This window comes from Sinocyclocheilus anshuiensis, unplaced genomic scaffold (assembly GCF_001515605.1).
Source record: "Sinocyclocheilus anshuiensis isolate Anshui unplaced genomic scaffold, SAMN03320099.WGS_v1.1 scaffold1924, whole genome shotgun sequence".
Taxonomy (NCBI): domain Eukaryota; kingdom Metazoa; phylum Chordata; class Actinopteri; order Cypriniformes; family Cyprinidae; genus Sinocyclocheilus; species Sinocyclocheilus anshuiensis.
In genome coordinates this window covers 326116-334130 of record NW_015558721.1, presented here as the reverse complement: position 1 = coordinate 334130, position 8015 = coordinate 326116, and the positions used below count along the sequence as shown (strand labels likewise).

Genomic DNA, 8015 nt, shown 5'->3' with positions numbered 1-8015 from the left:
TTCAATCCGACATTCAAATTAAAATATTGAATAATATTCATAACAGAAGCGGCGTTTCCCACAGACCTGCAGTCTATTTGTGGCAGCTCACAAACGCTGCTCAGGCATTACAGGCAAGATGAAATGAAAATGACATCCATAATTTTCTGAAGACAGCCGTTTCCTTCAGAAATACAGTGATATAAAAACACCCGCACCGGGTTTCGACTTTGACACGTGCAGACACGTGCAGTGCTCATGTTTATTCAACGAAGTCAAAGCCTTTTGGAAAATCTATTTGTGGCTGTGAGTTTTGATATTGTGGCGGGCCGCCTCAAATAAATCAATGTATGGGAAACACAAATATAAAAAATGTAAATGAAACTTACCTGCTTGAACTCTTTCATTTGATCTGGGTGTCTTTAAAGTGTTTTGTTAGTTTGGTGTGTTTCCTCGTTTTGATGTCGCCACGTCTCAGTGCTTTTATGAAGAGAGCGCATCTGCGCACCTTTCGGATAGCGCATCAAGAACCGGGTTGACCGGGTACTCGTTACCACCAGTACTTAAAAAAAAAAAACCTGGTACCGTAACATTTTCATTTTTTTTAGTACCGACTTGGTACCGAAGTACCGGGTCTTTTGACAACACTAGTAGTTACCAAAAAAAAATAAAAATGTTTTTTTGCAGTATGGGTCAATATTAGGGGTGAAACGGTTCAACTTACTCACGGTTCGGTTTGTATCACGGTTTTAGAGTCACAGTTTCGGTGTGGTTCGGTATGTGCTATGTTTAGGCAAAAACTATACTGTCAAATAAAAATAAAGAAAATAAGAATAATCTATCTAACTACACGCAACAGCACAAATAAATACAATAGAATATAAAGATACAAATAAAATCAACAGTGATTTTCAGTTTTTTTTTAGGTCGGTGTAACATTAGTTTTTAGGTACAGAAATTGAATAAAGTAATGAAATGTAAAACAGCATTGCATATTTGACTGTATAAATTAAAGATGAATCTTTATTAAAGTTACAAAAGCTATTCAATCAAGAGCAGTGAGTGATTTCTTTGTTGTTGCTGTTTGATTAATATTAAGAAAGTGCTGTCACTTTAAGAGAATGCACTGATCCAGTGCACTGATAAAGTACGTTCAGGCGGCTATGTCTGCTATAGGATACTTACCAAGACAGGCATTTTGACATACTTTTTGTGTGAATTTGTCCATTTAAACACAATACTTCAGAGAGAGCTTAATATTTGCGTGCGTTCTGAGGTTTGCGCGCTTCGGATGAGCGCACGCTCAAATCTTCTCACTGCGCACACGAGCTCGCGTCCTCTGTTAACAGAATCATATATTAGCCGAACCCTGTTTGTTTTACGTGTTATTTATAGCAAACCATATTACAGATGCAGTTGGCAGATTTAAGTTGAACCGCGGTCCTAGCGTGTGCTGAACTGTGTGGAGAACCGTACGGTTCGATTTTTTTTCCGCAAACCGTTACACCCCTAGTCAACATCGCCAATTTATATTTATCACAGACCTTGATTTACTTACAAATTGAAAAATCACATTATAAAAACCCATAGCAAAATCTCCAGTTAACCCAAATTAGTCTTTTGACCACATTTTTTATCTCAGCCATATTACAATTACTGTATTGTGATTGATTTTTGTATTACACCAACTAAACCACAGCCATGTAAAACATATTTGACATATAAAATAAATTATGCAGAACAGGATTTTGAACCAGTGATATTTTACTGTAGGTGGTGCTACACAGAACACAGCAAAAATAGTGACTGTCAAAATGACTTCATGCTCAACGCTGTTTCGGAAAAACTCAGATTAACATGGAAGAGTTTCGATTAAACACTTGACTGTTTTATCACATTGCATTTGTTTTGGACTCAGTGTTAATGTGCTGTATCTTCTTGAATGTGAAGATGTTCAGTTTTTATTGTAAAATGTATTCAGTGAGTGAATTGCAGACTTCCAAAACTTTCACATAAGAATGTCACTGTAGTCCAGTTGTCCAGAAACCACTTCCTCTTTCTTGCTTTGCCCTAATACCTTAGCAATGATTCTCTTTTGTCAGTGCAGCAATCTGGGTGTCCTGGTGAGCTCAAGATCTCGTGTGATTCTCCTCTGGGCTGCTGGATTGGGGTGTGGGACATTCTTGGTTCACTGTTTTCTGGTATGTGGAGTCTTCCTGCCCTTATTGCTGTTGATGTGTTGCAGGTGCAAAGCAGTCTTTGTGTTTATCATCCGTCTTAGCATTTGTGATTGGTTTGAACGTTGAGATAAGCTTTGAATTCTTTCGTTTAAACCTCAGACACAAATGCCAAAACAATTTTGCTTGTTTATTGTTTTATGATTTACTTGATGCAGTTTTTTGAAGAGTATGTACACTTATACTTGATCATCCTCAACCAGTGGCGGTTCTAGAGTGAGTAGATATCCGGGGTTTAGCCCAGAGACATATGTGTCAAAATACATGGGATACGCTTACAAATATATATATATATATATATATATAGAGAGAGAGAGAGAGAGAGAGACAGAGAGAGAGATAGATATTATATATATTATATTATATGTATTATAATATATATTTAAAACAAAGCCAAGTATAGGCCTAATTAAACATGCAGGGTTCTATACACCTTTTTTTATTTCTAGCACTTGTACATGCATTTGCACTGCACTTACAAATTGCATAAATAATGTTATGAGATGTTTTAAATATAAAAACGTCTATATAGAAATAAAGATGATAGAAAAAAAATAGAACGATACTTTCAAATGTGAAACTAAAATTACCAGTAGGTGACGGCAAACCACAATTCAGTAAGCGAGTCACTGAGTCATTTATTCAATCGATTCTTTCAAAACGACTGATTCATTCAGGAACGAAGTAAGAAAGTGTTTTTTTGAATGGATCAGTGAATCATCGACTCACCCGATTTGTTAAAAAATGCAAATTCATTGAGTAAGGAAACCTCTGTGTGCTGCTACAGAGATGCTCAACATGGCTTTGTTTGGAACCATTTTCTTTTAGAGAAATAGAGCAAAAAAGACAATGTTGTCTCTACAATTTAAATCACTTACTATTTATAGACTATTATATAGACTATATTATATAGACTTTATCGTTGGTTGGCCAGTTTACATGTCAATCAGAAGTACGAGCCTCAGTGGGGCGGGTCTTGTCGGGAGTGAATGACAGTAGACAGTAGACACTGTTGGATGTGCAGAGAGCAAATCTGCAGTACTAATAGAAATTATTTTAATGCGCATGAAAACTCAGTGATGTTTCGGTCAGGGCATAGTAAAAACATTCGAGGCTTCATCCCCCTTAGCCCACCCCTGTCCTCAACTTTATAGTCTGACATTTGAGAAAGCAGTGCTGTTTTCCCAGCAGTTGATGACATATGTAGTTCTGTCACAGTGTTTTGAAGCCAGGGTTATTATAGTTAACTAAAACTAAAACAATAAAAAGAAACACTGTCATTACTTAAAATAATATAAACATCGACTGAAATAAAAGAAAAGAAAATATATAAACAAACTTCAACTTATTTTCATTTAGTTGCCAAAGCAACATTTCTCATTCATTTAATTTGTTAATGTACTAAAATAACTAAAACCGAAATAAAAATGAATAAAAAAACAATATATTTTATAAAATAACAATATATTAAAACAGTTACTAGAAATTACAAAAACACTTTCTCAAAAAATTACTGTTAGTACTATTTAAAATGAAAACATAAAATACAAAAATAAAAACTCAATTCAAAATAATATATAAAATATAAAAATCAATTCCAAATATAAAAACCCATAATAGTATGTAAATGATGCTAAAATAACATAATGTTTCAATCTAAAAGAAATAGAGAAAATGTCTTGCTTTGCATTTTTTCCAGCAGAGATGTGAGCCCAGATTGTGTAACATGGTTACTGCGGAAGTGAACGGCATTGTGGGACATAAAGAGAGTTTGAGTAATGCAGCTTCGTGTTCCTCTTGGTGTCTTATGTAATCAAAGGGTCAGAGTTTGCAGAAGGTGGCCCCATTTATATGCATGATGGAGGGGAGTCTAGAGCTAAGCAAATAGCTGTTTTGTGGTTTCTTTTAGAGCATGCTGTGGGCACTGAATGTGTGCGTCTTTAGACGTTTGGGCAGGAATGCTTAGAAGATATAAATTAGAAATGCATTGTCGTATGATAAAAAAGGGGATTATTGGGGCCTTTTTGCCTGAAGCTTCTGTTTATCTTTCTTGAAGTTAATATATAACCCAGTATCTTTTTTTTTTAAACAACACGATTTGGTCTAGTTGTACTTAATTGTGATGTAAATTTCCCTGTACAGTGCGTGTCATTTACATGACGACACGCCTAAACCCTTGTGACTTTTTTGTCTTTTTCCACCAATTTTTTCATTATTTTCATTATTATTTCCTGCCCCTAACCTCCCATATTTATTTTTGCTTTGTTTCCATGGATACCTTGACAAACTGCTGCACACATAATTGCTGACTTTGAGGTAGAGAACACACCCTTTTCATCTGACAGCTATCAGTAAGCAGAAACCAAGTGCATAAAATAAATCAACATGCACACAAAGTTTCATTATGCCAGGTCATGATGTTGTGCGTTACAGGAGATGCATTTGGATTATTCCAAATCTTGTAGCTGGGAGCCAATGAAAACGCCTTGTACTTTTGCAAGGCCAGGGTGGATTATATGTGTCTAGCAGTAGAGCCTGAGGTCATCTTTTACAGTGTCAGCCCCTCCTCCTGCATATCAGCCAATGCTGCCACTGTCTGGTAATCTTGAAAACTGCCTCTACAAGAGGATTCACCACTTTAATAGGATTTACATGATTGCTCTTAGCTATTTGTTGTTGGAATAACTGTACGATTGATGCCTGATTATTCTCTGGAAGTATCAGTTAGAATGTCTGTTCAAAGCTGCAGAACAGTTACAGTCTGTCTGCATTTTGTCTGGGAATGAGTTACTGGATAGCTGGTTATTTGAAAAATTATTTAAACTGGAAAAACAAGCTGCTGCTTCATGTGAATTCTAATTCTGGTTATAAATAAACTGATTTGTTGACCAGTGTTCCTACAATCCAGAGAATTTCAAAGGCCTGGAATAATTATCAAATTTTATAAAATCTTAAAAGAACATGGAAACATGGAAAAGTTATTTTGAAAGAAGTTAATACTGCTGATCAGCAAGGATGCATTAAATTGATAAAAAAATTACAGTAAAGACATTTCTGTTTCAAAGAATCCCAAAAATAACATGTCTTATGGTTTCCTCAGAAATATTAAGCAGCACAAATGTTTTCAACATTGATGATAATAAGAAATGTTTCATAGAATGATTTCTGAAAGATCATGTGACATTGGAGACCGGAGCAATGGCTGCTGGAATAAATTAAATACAGAAATAAATTACATGTTGAAATAGAAACCAGTTGTTTTTAAATTGTAATAATATTTTAAAATATGACTGTTTTACTGTGTTTTTGATCTAGTAAATGCAACCTTGGTGAGCATAAATGCTGGTCAGACAAAGATTGTGAATTGAAACATATGCAACGAAAATCGATAAATCCTCCTAATTTTTTTCCATCCTAATTCTTAATTTTCTTAATTTTTTTTTTTATTTCTCTGCTCTTCCTTGGCTTCATCTGTTATCTCAGGATAACAGACTTTTAGTTAATACAGTTTTGGGTACCAGACAAAACTCTACCGACAATTTTGGATACCAGACAAAACTGATATCTTCTGACGGGATCTGTTAAAGAGACTAGATCCAATATTACTTGTGTGGAGATCAGATCTAATATTATTGATCCCAGACTTTCAAGCGGTAGTGTAATAGTTTCTAGTTATGCTTTATGAATTATTTCTTGAACTAGAAATAAAAATGTATCGAATGATATCTCTATATGGTATCTAAAATCTAAAATGGTAAATGAATAAATAAAATCATAAATTAATTTGTCCAAAGATATTGGAACTATTAGAATTAGAATATGCCGATAGTTGTAGTGCAGTGAATACCCTGCCACAAATAGGGTGTTGTGGGTGGTTGCCAGGTACCATCTCTGTGGTTGCTAATAACGCTAATAACCTTATTTTGAAATAAAGAAATCATCACGCGCTCTGAGATGCAAAAGCGGTGTCCGATTCATGAACGAACTGATTCTTTTCAATAAACCTGTTAAATCGGTTCACAAATCGCACCAAACGATTCCGATTGCAGCTGTTCTCGAGTCAGCAACCCACTGATTCAAATGATTCGTTCAGAGCGAGTCTTCAGTGAACTGAATTCACAAGTCTGGCAAGAACCGGGAATCCCCTGAGTGCATGCACGACTGATGGCGAGAAATGTAAGTCACTAATGTCGAATATATTTAAGGTCACAACTGTCAGTTGTTTGTGAACTAAATTTGATGTAAAGTGCGATCTGTTTAAGCCCACTGAAATGCACGTCCACAAAAATGTCTGTGTACTGTAGGTTTTAGGTAAAAAAAATACAAGCACACAAATTAAAATAACGCATGCAAGTTCACCTTCCCCGCTGCTGCAGCATTTTTATTAAAATGTTATTCATTTAGCCCTATTTGACTTTGTTTGTTTTTATAGTTTTTTGTCAACACACATTTTTTGACAATTCATAATAATTAATGGATAGAGTGGGGGAAAACGCCCCCTTAAAGAGTTAGTTCACCCAAAAATGTAAATTAGCCCATGAATTACTCACCCGCAAGGCATCCTAGGTGTATATGACTTTCTTCTTTCAGATGAATCCAGTCAGAGTTATATTAAAAATTGTCTTTGATCTTCAAAGCCGTTTAATGGCAGTCAGCGGGTGTGGCAGTGCATCAGTCCAAAAGAAGTTAAATAAAGCGCATCCATCCATAATAAAAAAGTGCCTCACACGGCTGCGGGGGGTGAACAAAGTCCTCCTGTAGCAAATCAATGCGTTTTTGTAAGAAAAATAACCATATTCAACCCGCTACATTGCGAGTAAATCACTCGCATATGCGACTAAATCTTCACTCTGGGTGGCTAAATGATGTCTAATATTAGCCAATTGCTAATAAATTCTCAGATTTTACTCGCCAGTGTGTGAGTTGGAGGCTAAGTATAAGTTTAGCTCAGATATATTTTCACTCGCCGAACACTCTCTGACTGAGCGCATCAGAGTTTCACTCTCTGCCAAGCGATCTGTGCTGTGTTTCAGTTCAACTGAATGGATGTGCAACGCACCTGCATTTAACGTACCGCAAACTCTAGTGTGAACGGCGCACGACTCGCCGTCGCTTTGTTTCACAGAGAGAGGGAGAGAGAGAATTGACGCTCTACCTATGGCACTACATGTAAACGATACTCTTTGTTGTATTTTGCTGTCAAAATAACGGAGTTCCTTTGGAATTCTTCAGCTTTTAAGAACTACCGCTTTCTCCGGTAGTGGGTGGAGCTAATGCGCAAACAGAAATCTCATTGGCTGGTGCTGACCTATTATCGTCCCTGTTTTGATTTCAACAAATCAGTTCGAGTGAACGCACACAACCTGATTAATATTCATTAATCCAGTAGCTCATAAAAAAAAAAAAAAAAAAAAGCTGTGTCATTTCACAAACATAAGCTTTTTGTATATATAAAAATAGTATATCAGTCTGGCAAGTAAACTAAAAAATTTACTAGCCAATGGTGATTCAATTGCCAAGGTGTTCGTAGAGGGCTGATATTTAAAACGTAATAATCAATTTAATCTAACTTGCGCTCACTGTTGTAAACGGAAGCAGTTCCGGGCGGATGACGTAGGACGTTGGCGTTGCGCATGCGCTGCTCAGAAGTGACGAACGTGGAAGCGCAGTGGAGAGATCAGAACAAAACAACGGTCACGAATTAGAAGTACAAAACGAGTATTTATAAAGAAGAATGTCGGAGGATTTCGATATAAGCCAAGAGGAGACTGTTTTTTTGCGAAAGTGAGGAAACTTTGC

The 8015-nt window shown here is 36.1% G+C and overlaps 1 protein-coding gene and 1 long non-coding RNA gene across 2 annotated transcripts in view; one reads left to right on the top strand and one right to left on the bottom strand.

The window, feature by feature from the left end:
* The window catches only part of LOC107681462 (protein FAM49B-like), a 91061-nt gene that overhangs the window by 42494 nt on the left and 40552 nt on the right, over positions 1-8015 (top strand). The gene's annotated exons all lie outside the window — the stretch shown is intronic.
* The window catches only part of LOC107681464 (uncharacterized), a 17726-nt gene continuing 12833 nt past the window's right edge, over positions 3123-8015 (bottom strand). The window contains exon 3 of the long non-coding RNA XR_001633254.1: positions 3123-3357. This is a non-coding gene — a long non-coding RNA (uncharacterized LOC107681464). The remainder of the gene's footprint in view (positions 3358-8015) is intronic.